Raw genomic sequence first — 25,000 nt, 5'->3', positions numbered from 1 at the left:
GCAGCTATGCCACGGCATTTCAAGAGGCCCTCATAAAGCAGCTGATAGGGAATAATTATTTAAATATGACACCTCATGCCATCAGAAAGGGTACACTGTTTACAGAGGGCCCAAGCTTTGTCTGCTTGAGATCAGTGGGGGTTTCATCATTGAGTTTAACTGGAATGGGATGTGGTGCTAAAAGGCTTGTGATGAAGCCTTTGCAGCCTTTGTATTACGGGAAAAGTCCCATTATTCAGAATGAGTCCGTACTCAAGCATCTTTCATTTTACCATCCTCTTTCTGAAGGCCTTTGGGGTTTTTTCTTCTTTGGGTGTAGAGGCGTGCTGGGGGAACAGGCTCATTTGTGGAGCCGAGTGCAACTGCATGGGAGTGCTACTCCAGGAGGCTTTACCATGATAAATTGGTCTGTAGGGGTTCATGGTGTGGTTTTTTAACACCAGTGAGTATATCAGACGCTGGTAAACTGGCCCAGTTTGACCTAAGCAGAACTATCTTAATTTGTTTCTATGCAGCTTGCTGCCTGTACCTTTAAAATATCTGCTTTACATAGTGTCAAATGTGTTAGAATAATATTAGCACAGGTAAGTAAAATACCTTTTTATAAGGCTTTAAATCATTTCTGCTACAGTTTAATGTGTAAAGCTACAGATTTTCCCAATTTGTTCGTAAGGTTATGTATCACAGACCTTAAATCATTTAAGGTTTTAAACCTGAGGGGTTCACTCGCAGTCATGAACTGGAAAGCAGATTGCAAGAGACATTGACATGCTGATCAATGACACGAAGCCTCCAAACAAATCAGTACAGGACTTTAAGAGATGAAGCCTTACTGTGTTCTGTCTGTCATCAGAATTTATAAAGCATCTTAGTGAAAGCCCCTTGAGAATCATTCCTAGAATTTTGCAAGTCATGAGCGCGTATGTAAAATCTGAATATTTTTTTTTAAACACAAGTAGCCTTGTAATAGCATAGCAAAAATGTAGCCTACGATGTTGGCATAGGAGTACTAAGAACCTGTTTAGCGGGATAATATCTTTTTGAAATGTAACAGTTTATTATCTTTGTTTCCATTTCTTGGCTTTCTTACCTTGAATGAGCTGCAAGTAAACGCTAAAAAGGTGTATCTTGAGCTTTTAAGACATCAACAACAGCAGAAATTCCAGACAAACAAGCTGTCACTGTTTTTAGACACTGTGCAACTGAAAACGTTGGATAGGACCTATGTTTCTATGTAGCAGTCCAGGAATTTGCTTCTCCTATGTGTCCAAATATTGTAATCAAAATTCACTTATTTGAATTCTAAAATAGTACAGGCCTCTCTATAAATGGATTCTGAATCCTGCCTAGATATGGTTTCATATTTGGGAAGACCAGATCTGATGACAAGGGGTTTTTTTAAAACCATTTATAAAAGGTTTTTGCTCTCTCCAGCCAACACTGTAGGTGCTTGGCTTGACTGTTGGTTTGCTTCTCGTGTAGCTGCCCGTGGGAAATGGGGTACCAGATCGGAGTAATGGCTTGTACGTGCTCACCACCCATTAAGCTCAATACTGTAAAATATGTAATGAGAAGATGGGCTTTGCCTTTCGGGGCTTATAATTCAAGTATAAAAGCAGAGACAGTTGGCATGTAGGAGAAAGCTAGGCTTGAGGACAGAGCAAAAAAGAATGTGTTCCTACGTGTGAGAAACAGTGGTGACGGCAAACCAGATGTCTGCTGCTGAACTGTTGGCAGTTAGCGGTGGAAATGCGAGTTACAAAGGAGGAGTTTAAAGCTTTTACTGGGGTAATACTCCTATGTCAGAAGTTGTATGGCAGAATTATCAGTTGGAAAACATTTCAAAGTGTGTGATAAAGACCGGTTCAATTGCAAGTGAGGGGGGAAGGAGGGGGAATGGTAGACTGTCAAAATGAAAGTAAGTAGCCTGTGCTTGGTGTGGTAGGGAAACCAAAGGAGTGAGAAGAAGTGGTGGCATGGACAAAGTGGGGCATTCTGCAGCGGCATTTTGCATTGGATGTTATTGGGACAAGGTGGAGTCTGGAGAGATCTTGGAGGATACCTGAAAAGTGTTTTATTGCTGTTGCACTAGTGGAGGGCTGCGCTGCTTAGTAGTGAAGTCCTAATTTGCAGAAGTCTTTCATATTGTTTTCATCATCAACAGAAGTCCTCAAAGTTGTTTATCCTTCAAGTCAACAAGTGGCATTGTCCAGCAGCATGGTCCTGTCTGTGCTGATCATTTTAAACCAAATGCCGTAAAGTGACCAAGCTCTTAATTATTTCCCACAGAAATGAAGGATGCAATTCTGTACACGCTGACTACCACAGCCCACTACTGGGGCTCTGTGGAGAAGTCAGTGCTTCTCTGGGAAATCAGCGTTGGCAAGGTGAAGCCATAAGGCTGTGGTGCTTGAACGGGGGTTTCAGAGCCAGAGCCTGCTGTATGAAATAGTTTGGTTGATGTGGATGTAAAAGGGTATTATTTGGAAGTGACCTTCAATTTCATTTGTTAGACATGCACAGGAATAAACATAGTTAGAATTCTCAGTCATAAATTCTTCAGATTATAGCTTCAGTTGAGTGAACTTTACTTTGCTCTAAGAATGCCCTTTGTTTTTGTTTCTATTTTGCTTACTAATGTAATGGTCCTAAATTCACTACTGACAAATATCTTGGAAGTATTCTGGCTTGTTTTTTACTGCTGGCTCTTATCTCTTTTAAGTAGGGTTTATTAGATGAGATCATCTACAAAGGACTTATTTCTGTTATAAAATGGAATTAAAAAAAGTAAAAATACAATTAGTAGCTGTTCTCTTTTTACTCAGTTTGAAAGATTAGAATATCAATGTCAAAGAGAATAACTGGGTTTCTGGAGTATGCTATGCAACTTTTGTTTTATCCTGTTTTGTCCTCTTTTGCTGCACTGTCTAGGGGAAAGGATCAGAGGCATTTCATTCTGTTCCTCAGCATTATCTTGAGGAGAGGTTTTTCCTCTCAAACCAATCCAGAATTGAAAGAACTTTTCAGTTCTCAAAATGAAATGACCACCAAACTTGTACGTTATGAAGGCTTAAAAAATAAAAGGTGTTAATCCCATTAATATTCTAATTCTCAACAATCTCTGCTGCTCTGTGGATTGTCTGCTTGAGGTGGCATTGTAATATTTTAACGTAAATGTCTGATTTAAACACTGAGTTTTGACATATTAAATTTCTCACAGGTTTTATTTTTACAGTTGCGACCTTCAGTACCTATCCTGTGTCTTTTAAGAATTTCGTCAGCCAGGGAACAGATTCGTTGGTTTAAGAGTAACTGGTAAGAATACTTACTTACATTGTTCTCATAACATTTTTCTTCTGCTTACGGATCTGAGATTTTAGGCTTTTTTTTCCATATTCAAAAAACACATAAAAATGAGGTACCCAAGTTAGATTTAAAAAACCTGCTCTCACATGCTTTTTTCTACATCTTCAAAAATACTGTGTTTGTCTTTAGCAAAACTGTTTATTGTGGTTCTTTCGGGGTGTAGTGAGCTACAAATAGATTTTTCAAGAAAAGAATCTGCTTGGTAAAATCATGAGCATTCATCTTACGCAGTTGATATGTAATAATTGTGTTAGAGATGAATCATCATTTATTACTTTATAAACATACTGCTGATTGTAAAAAATCCATGACACTCATGATTAAGTTCATTTTATCACTTTTTGGTGTTTTTTTCCCCATAAGTTCAATAGAACATCTCATGCATATTATTAACGACCATATTCTGTTGCATATTAGCATGAGAAGAACACCCATGAAAATCAGTGGGTGGAGGGGTGTACTACATTGTATGTGTGATTTCCCTCTGAGCTATTCCAGTGCAGTAGAAGAAAAGCTACTGTAAAGTCTAAGAAATCTGACTGGTGTGGAAATCAGTGTGAAATCAGAATTGGGTTATTTGGCCCTCAGTTTGAAATAAAAGTATAGCTTCCTAGGAAATAACTAATAATTAATTCTACATTCTACATGCATTAATTGATTCTTAAATCAAAATTTCTGATGGCTTCTGCTCCCAAATCAAATTCTTATGTTATTTCTTTATTGTAATTGTTATACTGGATTGTCCACTCATTTTTATATCTTGTGAATCAGTAGAAACTGTGTGATTCAGAGGAATTGCGCTGATTTATAGCTGATGTAAGTGAGAGGATATTCAGGCATATTAAAGCTTTAGTACTGCAAATGCATAAGCAGGTATTGAATTACTGATGCTAATGGAATTACTCACGTGAGTAAAGTTAAACATAGACATAAGTGTTTTCAGGATTGATGTCTGTACTTACAAATTTATATAATTTAAGAATATGGCTCACAATTTAAAAAAACTTACTAATTGAATGTGAGCTACTGGATTTCATTCTAGACAATTGACTTGAAAAGAATTACATTGACTTGATTCTAGAATAATTGCATCAACTTCGGAAAAGATATGTGGATTTTTACTGCTGTAAATAAGGACGTAGTCTGACCAGTTCGCTGATTCCTACTAATATCAGGAAATACTTCCAGAGTAAAGGAGGAGCACAGAACTGGACAATTAGTAATACAAATGGTTTCAATCAAATGGTTAAATAGCTCAGCAAAGACGTGGTTCGTTTTGTAATAGCATTTGGAATCCAAATAAAACCATCTGAGAGATGTGCTGTTTGTTGTGATATTAATGCAGAAAACAGAGACAACCCAACATGTCTTGAATTTCAGGGGGGTGTCATAGGTTGAAAAAACCACACCAACCAACAAAAAACAAAGAAAAAATTCCAAGCCTACAAACTTAAAATACACATGCAGAAGCTCATGCTTGATTCTAATTAACAAAGCTTACCTTTCTCTTGACCATACCCCTTAGAGGTCATAATGTAAACTATTTAAATTGATAGTAATATTATGCACCACGAAATTAATTTTACATTGTATACAGTTTTTATTGTGACTTTATCTTGTTTCAAAAGTGCTTACTTTCTGATTTTGTGGATATTACTGACTGGATTACTTTTATTTTGGTTTTTACACAACAGTTATATTAGAAATTTGCTGTTTTATTCTTACCTTCTTAGTAAAAATCCTTTTATCACACAATGGGTAATTTATATCCATTACCAGCCCTTTCAATCCTTTTCAGTGGTGCTGTCAGTGCCTTTGGCACAGTAATGATTAATGTGATCTAATAATAGTGTGCCATTATATTACCTTAGTAAAACATGTACCAACATCCTATTCAGATCTACCAAATTCATAGCTTCCTATAATATTTTTGTTGAAAGACAGGATTACTATTTTTCAAAGCAGAATTTTTTTTTTTGCCTTTAACATATTTAATGAAATTCACAATTCTTTGCCATGGTAATCTTTGTGCATGCATTTGAGCTTGATGGGTGAATTTTATATCATTCTGCATTATTATGATTTGTTAGGAAAATTGTTTGACACGTAAAGAGAGATATGCATTACATTGTTTTGTTTTGTTAAGGGTGCTTTTTAAGCATTCAGTACCTTCTGATTATTCTGCTGTATTTATCATACGGGGTATATTTAGACTGTAGTATGCAAGAATAAGCATTTGGGCTAAAACGTGTCTGTCTTTTTCTGCATTGTAACCCAGAGACTGCCACATACTACAGAAGGCAAGCTCTGTGCTCCTGTGCCCAGCAGTACCAGTTCTGGTTACACTTTGCTGTGGTGCTCTTTCTTTGGCATTTCCTTGCTGTTTTGCCTGTGGAAGCGTGCAGAATAGTGCCCAACTTTGAGCTGGAAACTTGGATTATGCTGTGCTGTGTTTGGTTTTCAATCCAAGGTACATGTATTCAAAAACCAAATTCATACCTACCTACCCTCTTATCTAGCTCTGTTCGAGGTTCAACTGGATACAGCATTGCTTGACCCCAATTTCCAGTTGTCAGGTAGTGTCAGATCACCTGAGAAGCAGAGAAACTATCCAGAGGACATATTTTTGGTAACAAAAAAATGTCGGTGCTCTGTTTTACATGTATGACTGCCTTCCAGTCATTCCAGTTATGTACCTGATGTGGTGTGGGAGTGTGCTGCCGCCCTTCCACTGAGCACTGATTCCCCTAGTCCTCTGCAACAGGGGAGGCTTTAGTCACAGCACTCTTTCCAGTCTTGGGTTCATCTATTTAATAATGCTCCTAATCAGCATGGCTGAAGAGTTTGGATAACACTGCATCTTTGCAAAGCATCTTAAATCTTCATCACCCAAAGATGTCATTATTGCAGTCAGGGAGTCACATACTTAACACTGTTGCAGTAAAATCGAAATGAAACAGCATGTCCACATTTTAACTCTACTTTGTGATGTTCTGTTAAATACATACTCTCACTGTTTCATCATATCACAATAAATAATGAATGAGAAAAATATTTTAATCTTGTCAATACTGGCAATGTCTAAAAACAAGGGAAGTGTGTGTATGCATTTATGTGGATTCTTTATTTGATTTAGGCTAAGCGATACAGCTGTAACATGATTTGAAATATGCAATCAATGTAAACGAAGAAAAATATTTTGAATGAAGTGTATAAACTGTGTGGTTCTTTAGACATATTTTTAGGAAAAGAAAAAAGATTATGATTGTCATACCATATAACAATAATACCACTACTGGAAATATATGCAGCAGCTTTATTTTCTGCCACGGTAAAGACAATCTTAAGCCTTGGTCATTTAAATCAAAGACATTTTCATCTCTTCCACATAGACGATTCTTCATGACATAACAAGAAATGGGGGAGGAGGAGGGGAGGGGAATAAAGCCTGAAATCTTGCTTTAGCATTGTATTCAAAAGGTTTAAAGAAAGTTCATAAAGATGCTTCCCTGTTTTTAGTAATAAATAATTATTTATGAAACAGAAAAACCTTTTATAAAGAAGTCTCCAAAATCAGTTTTCTAACGGAGATATAATTTGTTAAAGCTCTAACAGAGCTGTACCGGTCTTGAATTAGAGATACCCTTAGGTTGCACTGTAAGTCACCGGACTGTTTATTGTGCAGATTGCATTGTATGTTATTGCTTTATTACTTGTGGATCCTGCCCTTGTACTAGTCAGGACCAAGCTGGAATGAAAAATGGTGGCTTCCTTTTTTTTGCTAAGAAAAGAATGGTCAGTGAAATTTTTCTCCCTCATCTCTTTACATGCAACTCAAAATAGATGTAGTAGGATAGAACTACCAGAATAGACTGTTCCATGGTCTGAAGCATTTTCAGGGCCTTGCTAGCTGCTCTTATGTTGTCCCTTTCATTGGGAGATTATCCTATGAAGTGTACAAGGGACTAGGTTCCTTAGTGTAGTTTTATGCCTGTTTCTTCGGTAAAGTAGGATTGGAAGTTGGTGAATTGGCCAGCAAAGGATTAGTTCATCTGCACATCTTTCCATCTCCATTCTGATGGGATAGAGGCTTTTATGTGTCATCTCTGGTAGTATGGCTGATTGGAAGAGGGAGAAGAGGATCTTGCTGCAGCTGTGCAAGCTGTTAAACAGCACCATTACTGTCCACTGCCCTTGTTTGGGTTCCTGTCTGTATTGCTGTACTGTGATCCTTAACACACGTGGGTAGGTGAGGAAGTGGCTTCTTTTGTGTGACTGAAAGAAAGCCCCCCCAGTAAGCAAAGGAAGAAAAATAAAATATTAAAAAATCTTGGCCTGATTCTTGGAAGATAAAAAATACAAGGGGAAAGTATTTTTGGCTTTTAAGGCTAATTTTACCTCTTGTGAGGCCATCAGGTCAATGAGTAGAAGTGGTGACTGGTAATTCTTGAGTTATATTGCTAGCCACTGAATTACTGTGTGACTTTAGTAATGAAACATAAATGTTCTCTCTGTTCCCCAGTGGGCATAATACCATTTACCTGTCTCAAAAATGCTTTGTAATTTAATTAACACTTGGAGTGCTCTTTGAGATCCTTAGGTAAAAGCAGGAAAAATGAGTCAATTGTTACAGAAATCCTAATTTATCCCTATTTAAAAAAAATTACACTTTGTCGTGACTTTTTCAAACCTCAAATAATGCTTGATAGGAGTTTTGGGCTTTGTTCTTACTTGGTCCTTAGAGTCACTTATTCTTAGTGATTTGCATAGGCGCAGTGTAGGTATTACTTTTTAGTTCAACAGAGTATTTTGGTGGATCATAAATTACCAGTCCCTGTTCTGGGAATCTGTTTCTGAGAGAAGCGTACATTTTCAGAGGAGAATTTGAATTGTGCTAGGAAAGTTCTGCGGTATTCTTCAACATACACGTTTTACTGTTTTAGGGGAAACAGTTCTTGATTTTTAGTTGTGCACTGGATGTAATAGCTTAGTCTTTGTTTCATCAAGCATGCTGCTATCTTGCTGATAAATTACACATGGGTGTACTGTTGTAACTACAGCTATTCAAGTCATATATAGTTACCACATCCTGTCATGGCCACATCACTGACCAACGACCAAACCAAGTATTTCCTTGCTATAGACAATCCCTGTCTATAAGTACACACTAATCTACCTTTGGACTGATTTGAATATTTAATTGTATATACACTTTTGTAAGCCAGCTGAGACGTGTAGTTAAGAAACTGTTTTTCTTCGTTTTCTGCTGACCTCCAATAAAGAACTTGCATTAAGACAAGCAGGAACACTTGCAGCAAGCAAGCTGTAACTTCAACCCATCCATGCTTTCATCTTGTTTTGGAAACAGCCAGATCTCTCTCTCTTTAAAATCATGAAACTCACCTCTTTGCTTCCAGGTATGTAATTCATTCTCACACTTTTTCTTTAGCAGCTCCAAGCATTCATGTGGGGTTTGCTGTCTACCACTCAACTTTCTTTTCAGGTGCTATGAAAACAGCACACATACCTGGATACAGCTGGCTTAAAGTAAGGTTTTTGGGAAAAAACGTCTGTTTAGACATTTTTTCCACACTTTTAATCTACTTTATGCCACTATCTTATTTTAACTACTCAAAAGGAGTTTAAACACTCTTAGATAAGCAGATAATCTCAACAATCATCTTACAGCTAGCAAAAATGTTGCACACCTGTTTGTACGCAGCCTTGAAATATGTCAAAGTTACACAAAGCAAGTCTGCCATCCCTTCTGGTATTAAAAATGCCATTATCTTGAAGTTTTAAAGTTGTACTATTTGTGTAATAGCACCTACGAGGGAGTTTATATCTTATTCTTCCCTTCATCCCGTTCATCTCCTCTTGTTTCAGAAGAACCCTTTTGGTCTTGCTTTGGTAATTTAAATAGGTGGTCTGGTGCAGTTGTGACTGAAACTGGGGGCTGTCTTTCAGATTTCATGGAAATCTGGGGAGACCAGAATACCTGAAGTGATCTGCCACTGCTTTTCAAATATTTGAGAGTAACACATGCTCCATTTTAAATAAATTGTTAATATTTTTTTCTGACTCTACAGCTGACTTTCTTTCCTGCTCTGTAAATTTTACTTTTATTGCATCTTATTTTTTACCGTACATTACAACTAAAGATTTGGAGGAAAGGTGGAGTGGGAGATGTCCATGAAGTTCCACACTTCTGCACTGCTGCAGCAACAGGTAACAGTGCTGGGAAGAAGTGCAAAAGTACAGCAGCAATGAGGACATCTGTACATGTGTCTTTAGACTTCCTAAGAGGTGCTTGCTTTGAGAACAAGTGGAAGTGTGCAACTGTAATGCTCAATGAAAAAGTGGTAAGCTTCTCTCCCTTCCTCCTTCATACTCTTCCTCTGGAATATTACATTGTTACTGAAAGCGTGGCTGCATAGAAAGAGAGCACATCGTGAGTCTTTTAGTAGTGATCTCAAGTGTTACTTTGAATGGACATTGTCCTGTGAGCAAATCACTGGAGGAAAATTCTTGTGCTCCTTTTCTTTCCTGTGGGTAACTGCACATTGCATAGCTGACCAAATATGCCAAGACCATGGAAAAAGAGAAAATGGCAAGATGACTGTTTCTCAAAAACAGTAAACACACATTGCAGCCTGGCTTCTTATTTGAGAATGCAAGATTTTACTTTTTGAATAACTACTGTATTTTAACAATAGGCATCAAGTGGTTGCTATGTGATACACAACAGTGTTTTTCATGAACTTTTGGCTGCTGAATAAGCCCAGCAAATATGGGTTCTTACCCTTTTAGATTTCTGGGTCAATTCATTTTGCACAAAAGAGAGAATGATAATTTGAGTTGTAGGCAGAGAATGTTTTCTTCACATGGTAGGAAAGATGAAAGCTGTTTTTATTTGATTTCTTTTTAAATTAAAAATTATAATTCTTTATAGAGTTACAAATAATTATCTTATTACTAAAGGCATCTTGTAAGCTTGTTACAGAGTCTTTCTCTGTAAAATAATTGCTGACTGTCACTGCAAACTAAAAGTGGGGGAGAAGGAGGGGAAAACCAGAAATATAAATGTGTGTAACGTGTATGTGTAGATATTACTATTTATTTTTTTAAAAATGTGATTTGATTGCCCCAAAAGTAAATACCTAGGTGAATGCTTCTTGTTTGTTAGGTGTTGCTGGCTGATTACAGATATATAAAGGTGTTTTCTGAACTGCTGTTCTTCTCTAAATGCTCAGTCCTTTCCTGCTTATGGGTCAGAGAGGACAGAGTCTGTCAGATTTAGTTGGCTTCCTGATGGGACACCACATTGAGGATGCTTTTATGTTCTTATCTTCTGTTCTTCTGTTGTTGGAATCCCATGGAGCAGGATTTCAGAAAACTCTGGTTTAAAATCTGCGTGAGAGCAGGGGCTGGCACTTGGTAATGTGGGGGTGGGGTTTGGGGGGGGGGGCAGGTGCGGTAGCAGAAGAGCAGGCAGATGTCAACAGCTGGTGGGAACACCACTCTGATCCACAGGGTTAACGACAGCTTATGTAGGGGGAGAAAGAGGACTCCAGAAGTAGGGACAAAGGAGGTGGTTTGGGATAGGGGGAGGAAAGGTGTTCAAGTTGTGCAAGGGAAGAGAGACAAATTTCTGTGTAAACATCTATGAGAATGTGTAACAGTCTAGCATTGAGAAACGTAAAGATCTTATTTCATTTTAATTAGCTTCTGGAATAAGGATACCCACAGGGACTTAGGAAGGCTTTGGAACAGGAAGAAGGGTGCTTGGTTGGGAGGAGAGTGGAAGATGGAAGAGTGTTAGTGAGAAAAGATCCATTGTATTGAATGATGAAGAGTTTTGGGCAGGGTGATGGAGATCTAGGTTAAGGATTCAAGGGCCACCAGGATAGCATGGGTGGAAGGTTATCACACTCTTCTGCTAGACTGTTGCTAAGCCAAGACCTACCCTATCCTGTATTAGATATGTAGCAGCCCTTGTTTAGTGTTGACCAAATTAATGGAGGACATCATGTATGTGGCAAATTCAACAAGGCTTTGGAAGGTGGGTGAACAAACCATTGATGCACTGCTTGCCATGGTCGGTGTTGGACTGGATCTGGTTACTTCAAGGAAAGTACAATTGTAATCACTCTTCGTTTTGCTGGCTGTGAATGACAGCAGCCATAGTGCTCATCCATACACTGAAGTGCCACAGGGACAGGTTTTAGAGTGAGAAAGAGATGCAAACTTGACCTGAGCATTCTGGCTGTTCATTCTTTAAGCCCCTTACAGTGCTGGCAAAACACAGCTCTAGAGTAGGCTCTGTTTCATGCCATCTTTCCTCTAATCTGGACATAACTTCACTTATCACAGTGGCCGTAGTCTTGCATTTATGTAGTTCACATAATTTCATTAGATTGAATAAATCTATATAGATTTGTACCAAGTACTTCTGCTGAGAAGGTTTGCGTTTGTTGTCACTAATTTTTTTTTTTTTTTTCTTGTACTAGTCAGTTATTTCTGTGTTATTGTGGCAAAGATTGTGTATCTTAACCAGCCAGCAGAGTGTGAGTGTTTCACCTTTCTGAAAGAATTTCCTTACTAAGAAGAATGAAGTAAGTTACAATATATCCCAGGTCACCATGTCCTGACAATCTTCAGAAAATTTTCTGTTTCTCTCCCTGTTTGCCCAGTTGCCCTTCTCTTAAAAATACCTGCTGCCTCTTCTTGGCTAGGTTCATTCTGGTTTTGAGGGACATACCTTTTCTCTTTGGTATCAGACCCTGCAACATCCGCCCCACCTCAAGCATAATAGGGATCGCTTGCTCAAATAGAAAGAAAAATTCTTTCATGGATGACATTTTTATTTTATTTTTTTTTTCTTAGACGTTCCATGTAATGCATCTATCACTGGGATAATTTTCCCTCTCAAAGTCATATCAGACACAAAGCTGTCTTCAGGGCTATTTCTTCTAGTTCACTGGACAGCTGTTCTGCCTGAAAAGAAAGAAAAGATCATATATCAATCAAAGACTTCAGGAGAATCCTTATGTTCTTTAACTAATAGGAAAATCCTAACTGTGAGTTCTTGATCTTCTGACTTCTGCTTTTTGAGTTTGGAAAACTGCATTGATGTATTTTGCAAGAGTATCTGTTGGGTTTATTTTTTTAAATGTTTCTTTTGTGTGTCGTCTTGATGCTTGGAGGGTGTTACAAACTCATCTTCACTGGTGACAGTCACATCATAAGCAAACAGTTTTCTTACCCCTGTGACTTGATTGATCCTCTTATGAATGTCACTATGGGCAGAAATTAGTGCTGCTTAGCAGGAGCAAAGTTCTCATCTTTGCTCTGCTGGTGCTGAACTACTGATTTCCAGTGGAAAAAGGCTAAAGGGCTGAGGGACGTGCCCAAGCTGCAGCCGTCTTAACTGGTACAGATGTCTGTATTTACTCATCATTCTGAGTTTCTGTAACTCCATCACACTGAAATAACTAACAGGTAATAAATTCCTTTTTTGTTAATTAATTTATTACTAATTACACATTTACCCTAGTCTGTGATGCTAATTTAGATTCAAAGTACATTAGAAATTCCTTGCCTGTAAAAAAAAAATCAGAATACTTTATACAATTTACTAAATGATGTGCACATACAATAACAGAATTGAGTTTAGCATGTGTCCTTTCATCTGTCAGTGTGGGGTGAAACACGTAAGTGAACTTGGATGCTACCATTTTAGCCTAGCAGTGATTACCATCCAGAATGGAAACTTCATCACGGATACAGGGTTTTCTGGCCTTTTTATGGTACATTTTGAGTGTTAGAGCATGTTTGCACAGTGCAGAGCAGTACTGTGCAGGTAGACTGGAACCAAGCTGAAGGCTGACTTGGAGACATAGTACCCAAGGAAGCTATCAAATTGACTTGGATACTTTTGCACAAGGGGAAAAAAAAAAAAAAAGGCAAAACTAAACCTCAGGATTTTTTTGTATCCACCTGTTGGTGCTCTTCAAAGATATCATTAGCAATATATTATATGTTCATGCTACGTTAGATTTGAAGGTATCTTCAGAGCCCAGTTGATGGGGGTCAGAAATATACAGATACACAGTGTTTTGATGATTTTTGCTGAAAGAGACCCTCCGTTCTCTAAGCCAGCAGACCTTGACTTGGTAAGGCTTTGCAGGGGCTGCCTGGCCTGGATTACTTTATAGAGGATTGCAAACAAAATTAAGGCATGATGCAGCTAATTACACAGTGAAAAAGGGGTATGAGAAAGGAAAGATGTGCCAGGATAACTGCAGTAAATTCTTGTATTTATGTATGCTTAAAGTTGTCCTGACCCAAAACTTCCTGAAGCAAATGAATTTATCAACTTTAAGTAGATCTTGGATATATTCTTTGCCATCTTGGGTCAGAATATTGTGCCAACAAGTGCCATTGATTATGACCAGGAGCAGGAGCTTTAGAGGAAGAGGCAAGAAACCTGTGATCGGTATTGTAGAAAAAGCTCTCATTAAGGATGTTGTAATTATAAGCAGGACACATGGCCAGTGTGTACAATGTGATAGTTCCAAACACAGGGAAAACAGTGGGGATGATTTAATTCTCTTTTGCTTTGAAATAAAAAAAAATAATACCAGTTTTATTTAATCAATAGATGCTAGAGTTTGATGTATGGATGAAAACTTACAATCAGTGGAATGATATTTCTGGTTAAGCACTTGTCATCAGGAACTTGTTTGACCTGTGAGCTGCTTCATTTTTTAAACTTAGATGTCTCTATTATAGAACTTCTAAAGATTGTTGGATTGCCAGCATGGGGAGCGTGTGTGTGTGTTTTAATACAGATGCATCTTGTAGGAAAGGAGATAAACCTTTTTCTTTGTACACAGGCACATACATGATTTATCAAACATATTGTATTACTCTGTCTTTACAGTAAAATGTACAGTGGATGTGAATTACTCTATCTGTGTAGGATTAGAAACTATGATGTTCTGTCTTGTATTCAAGAAGAGGATTACTGTGCAGATAACGTGCAGATAATTTACTTTTAGTGAGGCATTGCAGCTTAGGACAGCAGAATCAACTTTCTTGAGGTAGAAGGAATAGGAATTGGTATAGAACAATATAGTGTAGTTGACCACTCGTAGGAAATTCAAGATAACAGAAATATATCATTGTATATTTATTGAACAGTCATTTTTTCCCATCATCCTAAAATGATCTTTTGATTTAAAAGAAAATAAAAATAATCTATTGTAAGTGCTGAGTACCTTGAAATGCACTGATTTTATTGCATGTATGATTGGCAGTATTAAATGCCAACAGCTCATGTAAATATGAAACATCTGTACATTATTATTTAGGGATTTTTCATCTGTTGATTTTAGAAATGAGTATTTTATGAGTCCTTGCATGCATTGTTGTGTATTACTTACATACAGAAGCAGTCAGTAATGAAAGAATAGTCCTGAAATATACTGTATATGGTTTTGTGATTAAGGTACGAAATACACAGCATATGAAGAAATACAATATGCATTGCATTTGATTTTAGGTGTGGCAGCAGCAATTATGATTTCATAACAGTAGGAGTAACATGACAGTTCAAAAGCACAGTGAAAAGATTATGTTTTTTTTATACACAGCAATGTAAATTCTTAAAATAACAATGTAATTTTTACATTTCTCACTGGATATCAGGATAATCCAATTTAGAACAATTTATTTTCAACAGGTATGGTAAAAACAGATATATCATTCTGGAGCATGGTATAATACATTAATTTTAATGAGTGAGTTATGAAGATGTACAGCTCAGGACCTAGGATAAACATCATATTCCTTAATTAATCCATTACGCTATGGCACATATGTGCCACTTTTATTACTCTAAAATGAAAAATGGGAGGGGGGGGAAGCTGCTTTTTTTTTTCTCCTGTATTAGAAAACCTTTCTTCTAAAATCATAAAAATGTAAAATCTAATATACTAAACACTACTAATGAGTTAGACATCTAAGTTCCTTGAAGAGTTCAAAGATAAAGAGCCATCATCTTTCCGTAATCACATTCAAATACTTTCTGTAGCTTAAATGTTTTAAAACAACTTATTGATGCAGTTCCTATGTGTTTAAATGAATCCAGACCACTGAAATTCCAGCTAGAAATGCAGGCTGATCAGTGACTGAGCTATAATATAGGAACAGTAGTGGAAAATGGATGAAGAAAAAAAAATCTGCCCCTTTAACATCTCAAAATGCAGTATTATAGATGCATATAGTTTCTGAAGCCCTACAGCTGCCTACAATGAACCTTTTCCTCTTATGGGTCTTACAGCTTTCAGGCAAGATTCTCCCTTCTGACCCCTCATAGATCCCCAGCAAATATGGTGTATTTTGTTAAAGGACAGGAAACTTGTAATTTCTAGAGGAAGGATGGCAAAATGTCCACTGCTTGACTCCTCTAGCCTCAGCTTAGGAAGTTGGTCCCTTTTGGCTCTCAGTATGTACGCACCAAGTTTTAACCGCAGCGTTTTATTTACAGACAAGGATGAGTATTAGTCTTGTAATTATAAATATTTTGCATTTACAGTAAAGGATCTACAAGAGCTTTCATCATCCATTGATTAAAGAGTTAAACTCCGCCACAGTCCGGTGGCTAGGTAAGTTGTACTAGCCCTGCAGGTCAGCGTAACTGCGGTTTGGGAAGGTGGGGAGATTTTCTTAACATCTGTCGCTGGCAGAGCTGTGTGGGGCGTATCGTGGAACAGCCTCCAGATCTTCCTTGCTTCCTGGGCTACGTCGTCTTCTCAACAGAGTGTATCTGTTTTATTAATTAATACGGGAACTTTTTTTCCAAATGTTGTATTTCATCTTGTATTTAGGTACTACAGCTGGGTGCTGAAACAATTACTTGCAGCTTGCCTACTAAATTGTATCAGAATTTCTTAATAACAAACCTGTAAGTTTTATGAACGTGTGTTTTATGTGCCCAAGACCAAATGATCTTTAAGATAACTATGTGAATACATTTTAATGTAATTCTACTATGTTAGGTTATCTGCCACTACCTGTCATTTCTAAAATCTGATACTAATAGAATTTAGTATTTGTCATTTTACATTAAAATAAGAATAGACATAAGCCAACGTAAACCAAAACACTATTAATGAAAAAAAATCAAATTAGAGATTATTTTGTATTGGAGACATTAAATTTAATATAAATTAGCACAATACAAAGAAATAATGTTTTTCTGCTATCTCAGCATTAGAAGAATAGCACTGCTTTTCTCCATATGTCTGTGTCACCAGGTTGTTATTTCTTTTGTTTAGTCATATAATAGAATGTGTTGAGACATATTATCCTCAACTTGTGTAACAGCCTACAAATACTGATTGCAGTTTGAGCTTGTTATGGAAAAGTATTGCCCTGTGGATTGAGAAAATGACCAACAGCGGACTATAATCTATGAAGCTGAGAGTAAAATTGCCAACTAGAGGTCATTTTTCAAACCAAGGGGCAATAGTTTTCTACTATAAACTGAATATTACAGTCAGTATATGTTTTATTAAACCATTTCAGAAACTTGGGAGCAGTTTCATTTAAACTTCTTGCTTGATGTGGCTCAGAGAACAGGCCCAGGGCAGCTCACAAAAGAGGCCTGGCATAGTCTCTATAATAAATATTCTGTATACTCAGTAATTATGAAGACTTTAGGGCCTTAATGGTGAATGGCCATATCCTGCCACCATCCTGCATCCTTAGCAGCAATTGAAGTCATTAAGATTTGCGTGTAAATATCAGTGCAGGCTGCTGTTTCTCACTCTAATACTGTGACAAACTAGGGTTAAACTATATAGAAAACCCAGTTATGGCTCTTACAGTCTAAAAGATTAAAAGGAAAACACCTTTCCCCTTCTCCATACCCTTTCTTTGTTTTTCTTTCCTACTGAAATATGTAGACAATGGATCTCTTTATTGGCACTCATATGGGGGTGATTGCCTAGTGCCTTAGTCGATAAGAGGATTTCACTTCTGGAACAACAAATAACAACAGTAACATGCATGAAGAAAGTGAAGCCTTTATCCTCCTCCTTTAACGGACCTTGTATATCCATAAAGAGTTCTGCCACCCTGTGCCTGGGGAACAGAGGTGCTTTCTGCAGCCATTGCTCCGAGTGACTTCTACTCATTGTCAGTACAAACTCCTCAGTGGACTTCAGGTTTAGAAAGAGCGATAGGGAGTTCTGCCTTCTCTGCAAAACAGGGGGGCAAAGAAAAATGAGAAAGACCATAGTGATTTGGGCAGAAGGGAGCCAGATAAAATCTTTCACTTTTTCCTTGGGAATCCCTGATGAAAGCATCTTGTTTAGAGCTCCTTGTGAGATTTCTCCTTAGTGTCTCTGTAAGCTTTGATGTCAGCTTGTTGGTCAACTTGGTGTCTGCCTCGCAGGATTTTCAGTTTTCTGTTTTGGGGCAAAGCTCACAGACTGATCCTGGTTTTGTGGCATAAGCATGTCACAGTCCAATACTACTGTGTTGTCAATAGTAAAAATACTTCAGTTACTGCATGCCTAAGTTGCAAGTTCACTTGTTACACTTATGCATGTAAATTGTGCATTCACATAACCATAATTAGAACTTTCTGTCTGCACTTGCCAGATTAATGCATAGTTACAGCTGTAGCATGGGCAAATTAGGTGCAAAATTTGGTTTTGCACTCTGAGTTTTTAAAAAGCAGACCTTACATCCATATGTGTGTGTATATTATGCAGACACAGATATAATTTTGTAATGGTCATAATTTTAAAGGTCTACATAAAACTTCACCACCTCAGTAAGGGTGATGGATTAGAATAATAAAAATTGGAGCAGCAAAAGACCTCTTACACATCTAGTCCGTCTTCTTGACATTACAGGATTGTTCCCTACAGGGTATTTTCTAATACTTTGTCCAGAGCAGGTTTAAATGTCCCAAGCAGTGAAGTTCCTACTAAAGTTTCACAGTTATAATTCAAAGGATATTTTTCTGACACTTTATCTTAAATTGATCAGTTTACCCTGTTTATGTGGGTCATAACTTCAGGGACCTGTCCTGTTTGTATCTCCTTGGTGCTTCCATGCTTCTAAATATTTGCAGAAAGCCGCCATAAATTACTTTGGTATTGACTGGGCCCTTCTCTCCCATCCTCTGCCTAACACGGTGTCACTGAGCAGATTGTGAGGTTGTTTTTTCCCCAAAAGTCTCTTGTAGATCAAAGGACTGGGACAAATGAAGATGAAACTATGAAATTACTGTCGCATATATTGCATAATATATACATGCTTTCTCTACATGCTTATGTATCTAGTCTGCTGGTTTCTAGGAGGATGTTGCTTAGAGGTCTGTCTGATTTTACTGGGCACTGTACAAACATATAATTAATCTCATTTTTAGCAATGCTTAGCTCCAAGCTGAGGATGTAGAAATATAGGGTTATAAGTTTCTAAAACATTTTTATTATGCATTTTCTATTTTGATTGACAACTATTAGTATTTTAGGATGACAGAAGTGAAACTTACTCTGCCTGACAGCATCAAATATAATGTATGCTAAGTAAACAGAAGCATGTGAGCTGGATAATATTTATTGTATAGTTACATAGCAATGTGGTAGGAGACTAGAGAGAGAATTTTCTTCAAGAAGGATACTTGATATTTTATGATTTTTAGAAATACATAGGACTGACTGAACTTTACACCTTATTTCCTCAGGGTAGCTTGCAGGTTTATTGTCTATCCTGACTGGGTTGTTCTCGAAAACTTCCATTGTTCATCTTCTTCCTTCCTCTCAAATTGTCTTTGTTGGAGAGGAGTAGGAGAAGATTGTTCTGAGAGAAGTTTTATAATTCTGTTTTACCATTTGATGGTTTACCTTGCAGCTCCAGCCAACACTTGTATTGAACCCTTCATACCCAGTCCTTTTCCCAGAGAGCTTGACTGTCCAAGTAGGTGAAAGTCTGGAGAGGTGAGAGGCAGAGTCAGAAGTGTGCTATAGGAGATTTATGGGGAGAAGGATGGAGCCACTGTGACCAAGTCACATTTTCTCATTTGGCAAAAGATCAATAATAATTTTAATTGAGTAAATAATAATTTTGTCTCCAGAACAAAAAGAATAGTTACTATGAAGGATGTGCTATTTTCCCATGTATTTCTAGTGAATATTTAATATAAAGCAATTAGAGGCAGGGCAAGAATTATATAGCTCTTAAAACCCAACGAATAGAAAGACTCCTGTTTTCAGGACACAATTCACCCACCTAAAATTACATATGCAGTTCAAGTTAAAAGGAAGAAGCTGGAATGTTCAGAACCTGGTTCAGAAGGTTGTGCTTAGGTCTGTGAGTGTCGACCACAACGCTGGAGCCAGGCCTGGCTTTAGAGTGGGACAGCAGAGATGTGCGTCTTCTGAAAACACACATAAGCAGTAAAAGATAAGTGAATAAAGATGTGAATTGTGCTGTGTGAACAAGTGAATTGAATGATAAAATTGGCATTAATAAAAAAGTAGGAAGACTGTGAGCTCTCTTTTTTTATTTTTATTTTTTTTTAATTAATTTCAGCTTCTATCCTTTTCAGCAAAAAAGTGCTTGGCTTAGTGTTGCAGAAAGTTTGTCAGGCATGGAATAAATTAGGCAGAAGTACCTGGTTTAGCTTATGTAGTGAAAGGAATAAAGCTGTGTTAATGTAGCATTCTGCTTGTGCTAATTTTTCCTAATTGAGACCTAGCTTGACTGTTTCAATGAAGTTACTGTGCGTACCTATCATTAGTGGAAGAAACTCTAAGAAGCAACTCTTTAAATTGTTCTCAAGTCAGGGTTTTTTAAACACATGACCAAGAATTACTGCTTGTGTCCTTTGCTGGGCATCAACACAGGTAGCTGTAAAATCACAAAATATCATTAGGTAGTTGGTTTTGGCAAACTGATTAACCAGAGAAGGAGAATCAGTGGGATTGATACATTTCACCTTTATTTACTCTCTTAGGTGAAGTATTTTTTCCAGTCATTGAGATAAAAAGTATCCCAAGTGAGGGGTGCTTTTATTTTTCCCTGAGCGCACCTTTATATACAGTGCTTGACTTCTAATGCAACTGTTAGGTAGCACTTTTAAACAGTTGAAGTTTCTACCTGCAATCAGAATGTCTTTAAACACAAAATTACATTAAAACCAAACCAAACCAAAACCAAAAACCAAACCAAAACACCCCCCCCCCCCCAACAACCCTGATCATATAGCATTTATTATGAACTGTCTGGTCAAGTTCTGCATTCACTCCTTAAATATAGTACATCATACTTCATTGTTGGAAAATTCTCCTTCAGATTATAACCTCTTCTTCTCTCTCAAGTGCAAGTAGTTGACTGCTGCAGCATTCATCCAGTGCACCTTTTGTATTTACTTCAGCTTTTCATTCCTTGAAAGTGGTTTTTCTATTGACTTGTTCTTGGCATCAGGCTGATGCCATTAAAAAACATACCAGTCTTAAAATGCTTATTATGAATCTTGATTGGTGACAGCATTGAAGGTGCTTGTGGAAGTACAATTTGTGAATAGCAGTTCTTGTCGACCAAGATGATGTGCCGTTGTGTCTGGCATCCTCATAAATTGTTATCAATCCTGTTACCAGTGTACACCTAGCCCCTTCTTGTCCATCTGTGATGCTCATAGGTCATCTCTTTGGGGCATTAATATTCACATTTCAGAATGATACCTCTAATGACAGCTCTCACTTTGAAGGAATAGTGCCATGTTATGGTGGAATGAAGTGTCACAATAACTTACATAAATAAGCCAGTTGGCATGGGAAGACAAAAGCATTTCATCTGGCAGGAGGAAAAAATGGAGAGGAAAGGCTGTGGTGAATGGTTGCTACTGAAAACAAAGGCACTACCCAGTAGAGTATAAATGAAGAAATGTGCCATCTGCATCACATTTGTAGTTAGGGTGGTTATACAGGGATTGGGACTATATTAAATTCCTTTCAGGTCACCTTTCTGGATTTTGCAGCCAGTGTTTCTGTAAACTTGTCTAGTATAGTCCGGTAGACTGCCTAGTGCAAATTGTAATCTTGTTCTGGGATTCAGGAAGAATTGTATCAGAGGTGTTACTCAAAAGGACCTCAAATAGTCATCAGGGTCAGGATCTCAATGCCAGTGCTGTTTCCATTTGAGCATCATTTTTGTCTCCTGTAATGTGAATCCTAACCTCAAATGCTTGCTTAGGGATGGCATTGATATTCGATGGGAGCTACAAATGCATCAGAGATCAGATGGAAAATATGTATATAATGTGTCTGTGTGCTGTAGGTGGTAGCTAGGCATAGTAACAGAGAATGCCTTAATATATACAGTATCTTTATTATACAGTCAAGTGGAAAAAGTGGATGTTTCTATTTATCAGTTGTGGGTTTTTTTGTTTTTTGTTTTTTGTTTTGGGTGTTTCTATCTTTGACTGATACAAATATTTTGGAATCTAAACATATCTCCACAATACTGTTGTGTCTTTGTTCTGGATTTCTTTCATCTTAACTTATCAACACAGTATATGAGCCATTTTATCCTACAGTGTGATCATCATCCTAGTGTGTATTTGCTCATTAATGTCAGGTTAAGATCTAAAGAAATAAGAAAGTAGGAGTGAAATTTTCTTTTTTTTTTGTTTTGTTGTGTTTGTACTATTTTTTTAATACTAATAATGATGGAAATAGGCAAACTGCAGTACTGTGGCTTTGGGGGAAAATATATATGCATTTTCCTGCAAGTGTTATAATGTTTTCAGTCTTGGGTTGGCTTAAGTATTAGTACTTGACATGACCTTAAAACAAAAACTTTCACCAAGTCTCTCTTTGTAGTGGTGAATAATTGTTTTGGTATTTGTTGAAATAATTGAAATACCCTAATGTAGTATCCCTTAAAAACAAATTTATATGAAATGCACATTCTAACCTTTGTATTATTTTCACTGAACAGATTTATTTTTTTTCACCCATGTCCATTGCATAACTTCGTGAACAGTTTGTAAGGTCTGTTTTTTATATACTTGATATTCATAGTGAAGAAACTTTCAAAAGAGGAAGTACCAATGGAAAAATGTAAGACTTAATAATGTAATAATTTTTTAAACTGTTTTTGGTTGCTAACAGGACATGCATTTGTTGAATGAGCCTTCTCCACCCACCCACCCCCATCCCCCAAGTTGCCCTAGACAGTTTTTGTCTTTTAAATAAAAAAAACTACAAACAAAAACATCAGAAAATGAAACTCAAACAACTTTCTGGTTTTCAACTAAAACCTGAAATTTTCCTTGAAGGGTGTGGAGAGGAGAGAGGGATGCATGAGTGGGTCAGGGAGATCACAATCTACTTATTAGGGTTTGGGTGTTTTGACCAACAAGGTGTTGACAATTATCACAGTTGGAGCCTGCTCCTCTCCCCTAACCGAACAGGAACAGTTGTCCTAATCCTGGTCATATGCAGCAAAAAATGTCCAAGTAGCAGCACAGGGTTACTGTTTGAGGATAGGTTTAGATTAGATATGAGGAAGAAATTCTTTACTGTGAGGGTGGTGAGACACTGGAAGAGGCTGCCTGGAGGAGCTGTGGATGCCCCATCCCTGGCAGTGTCCAAGGCCAGGCTGGATGGGGCTTTGAGCAACCTGCTCCAGTGGAAGGTGTCCCTGCCCGTGGTGGTGGGGCTGGAACTAGATGGTCTTTAAGGTCCCTTCCAATGCAAACCTCTCTCTGATTCTGCTTGGGGAGCACTAGGACACGAATGAGGCTAACACATAGTAGGTCCTATGGGGAGTAACAGGGCACTGATCCTTGTGCTGAGAATGAGTGTCAGAGGCTGTTTTCCAGTCAAGGAAAACCCTAAAGCACAAGGGGAACTTGATGCATACAAGTCAGTTGCATGTTGAAGGTGTTGGACCAGTCTCATTCAGAGCTGCTGCCCCTGTCCCCTCATGCCCTGCCTTCAGCTTAACCATCCAGCCATTTATGCTGCTTATTTTCATTCCTGAAAATTGTTCTTTCCTTTTGTGGGGACAGATCACTACCCACAGACTCACAAAAGATAATAGTTAAGAATACCTTTTGTCTTGAAATTCTTTAATTTTATTGATATGATTTCTAGCATACATGTTTGGAAGTTTTCAGGGGAAGCTATGCAAATGTTCTGATGGAGTTGAAATGCCTAGTTTACATTTGATGTTTTTAGATCATTATGCTATATTGTAATACAGCATGTTAAAACATGAATGACAGAATTTAAGGGTAGTGTTTTGACTTTGCCAGGGTAAACGTTTCCATATTGCAGTGTCGGTTTTGGCATGTTTTGGGTTGGAACCAAATTTTCTGCTGAAAGATTAATTTCTAACAGATCTACCTATGATAATGAGTTTAGCAGCTATGGCTCTTTCATTTCAGTCCTTCTTGAGAATCACTATGTCTGCCTCTCCTTGTTGCTTTATTATTTTTAGGAGCTGTCAGTTTTCAGTCCTCTTTCCACAATAGCAGGAGGCATAGAGGTCTTGTTTCTTTTTTCTGCATTCAGCATATGAGACACAAAGAAGCCTACAGTCTAGTTACTGAGCTAGGTTTATTGCAGTAAGTTGGCATTGTAAGAGCACATTCTTCCCAACATCTTGAAGCTTTTAGCAAGTCTTTTCTCTTACTCGAAAACTGACACAGTTTGGCTTCTGTTTATGAAGGAGTCACAGTCCTGTAACACTGATTTGCGTTTTCCTAACCCCATTCTAGTGTGCTTTCAATAACGTAGCAATCCCGTGTGAAACCTTGCAGCTTTATTTACAACACCAAGTTGTGAGGCTTTTTTTTTTTTTTTTAACTGCAAACTATACCTTTCAGTAAATGAAGACCCATATTAAGTCAACTGTAGCCGTAGGCAGTGCTTTAACCTGTATAAAACTTGGGGCAGAGAAAAGCTCCAGAAAAGTACAAGGAAAGGTGATCTAAGACAAGGGGTTTTGGTTTTGTACGATCCTGTATATGTGTACATTGAAAATTTAATTGATAATAATATTATTTATTATAATAATGAAATGTGTTAAGACTTGATGGATTTCTCAGCCTTGTGGATCAAAGGTCCTCTTTATTGACAGGCATTGTCAATGCAAACTTTCCCAGACTAACCAAATACTTTATTTCAATGGACTGACCTTCCAGCCTTGGCACTAATGCTAAGAATATCAATTTAGTGACGATTTGAGGTAGTACTGACTTTTAAATGACAGTTTGTGTCTCTTTTTTTTTTTAATGCTTAGTACTGTATGAGACAAACTTTTTTGCACAAACGTTCTGTGCAATATGATCTGTCTCCCTGGAAATAACACTACCGTTTTCCCCCCTGTAAGAACAATTATCTTCCCCCCCCCCCGCCCCAGATTGTTGACATCAGCCTAATTTATGATTAAAGTAGTTTTAATTGAAATGTTGCACAATTTTCTGAGCAGTTCAAACCTCCATATACTCACCCAGTTCTCTCTACTGTGTAGCAAGCCCTCTTTATTCAAATGCAGCCCTCTAAGTAGTAAGAGGAATGATGTGGTAAATGTACTCTGTTGA

At 37.5% G+C, this 25,000-nt stretch overlaps 1 protein-coding gene across 11 annotated transcripts in view; it reads left to right on the top strand.

Annotated features, from left to right (window-relative positions):
• ZNF536 (zinc finger protein 536) overlaps positions 1–25,000 on the top strand; it is a 354,573-nt gene that overhangs the window by 52,694 nt on the left and 276,879 nt on the right. For 5 of the 11 annotated variants that reach the window (XR_013931899.1, XM_080410809.1, XM_080410803.1 and 2 more), the window contains exons 2-3: positions 3,221–3,315; positions 15,968–16,037. The gene's annotated coding sequence lies outside the window, so the exon portion shown is untranslated. Of the gene's footprint in view, positions 1–3,220; positions 16,038–25,000 lie in introns of all 11 variants that reach the window. The other 6 variants (XM_080410807.1, XM_080410806.1, XM_080410811.1 and 3 more) reach the window with 5 other exon arrangements.

This window comes from Falco punctatus (genome assembly GCF_963210335.1).
Source record: "Falco punctatus genome assembly, chromosome: 14".
In the NCBI taxonomy this organism is placed as follows: Eukaryota; Metazoa; Chordata; class Aves; order Falconiformes; family Falconidae; genus Falco; species Falco punctatus.
Note: the sequence above shows the minus strand (reverse complement) of the source record. Positions and strands in the feature narration are given on the sequence as shown.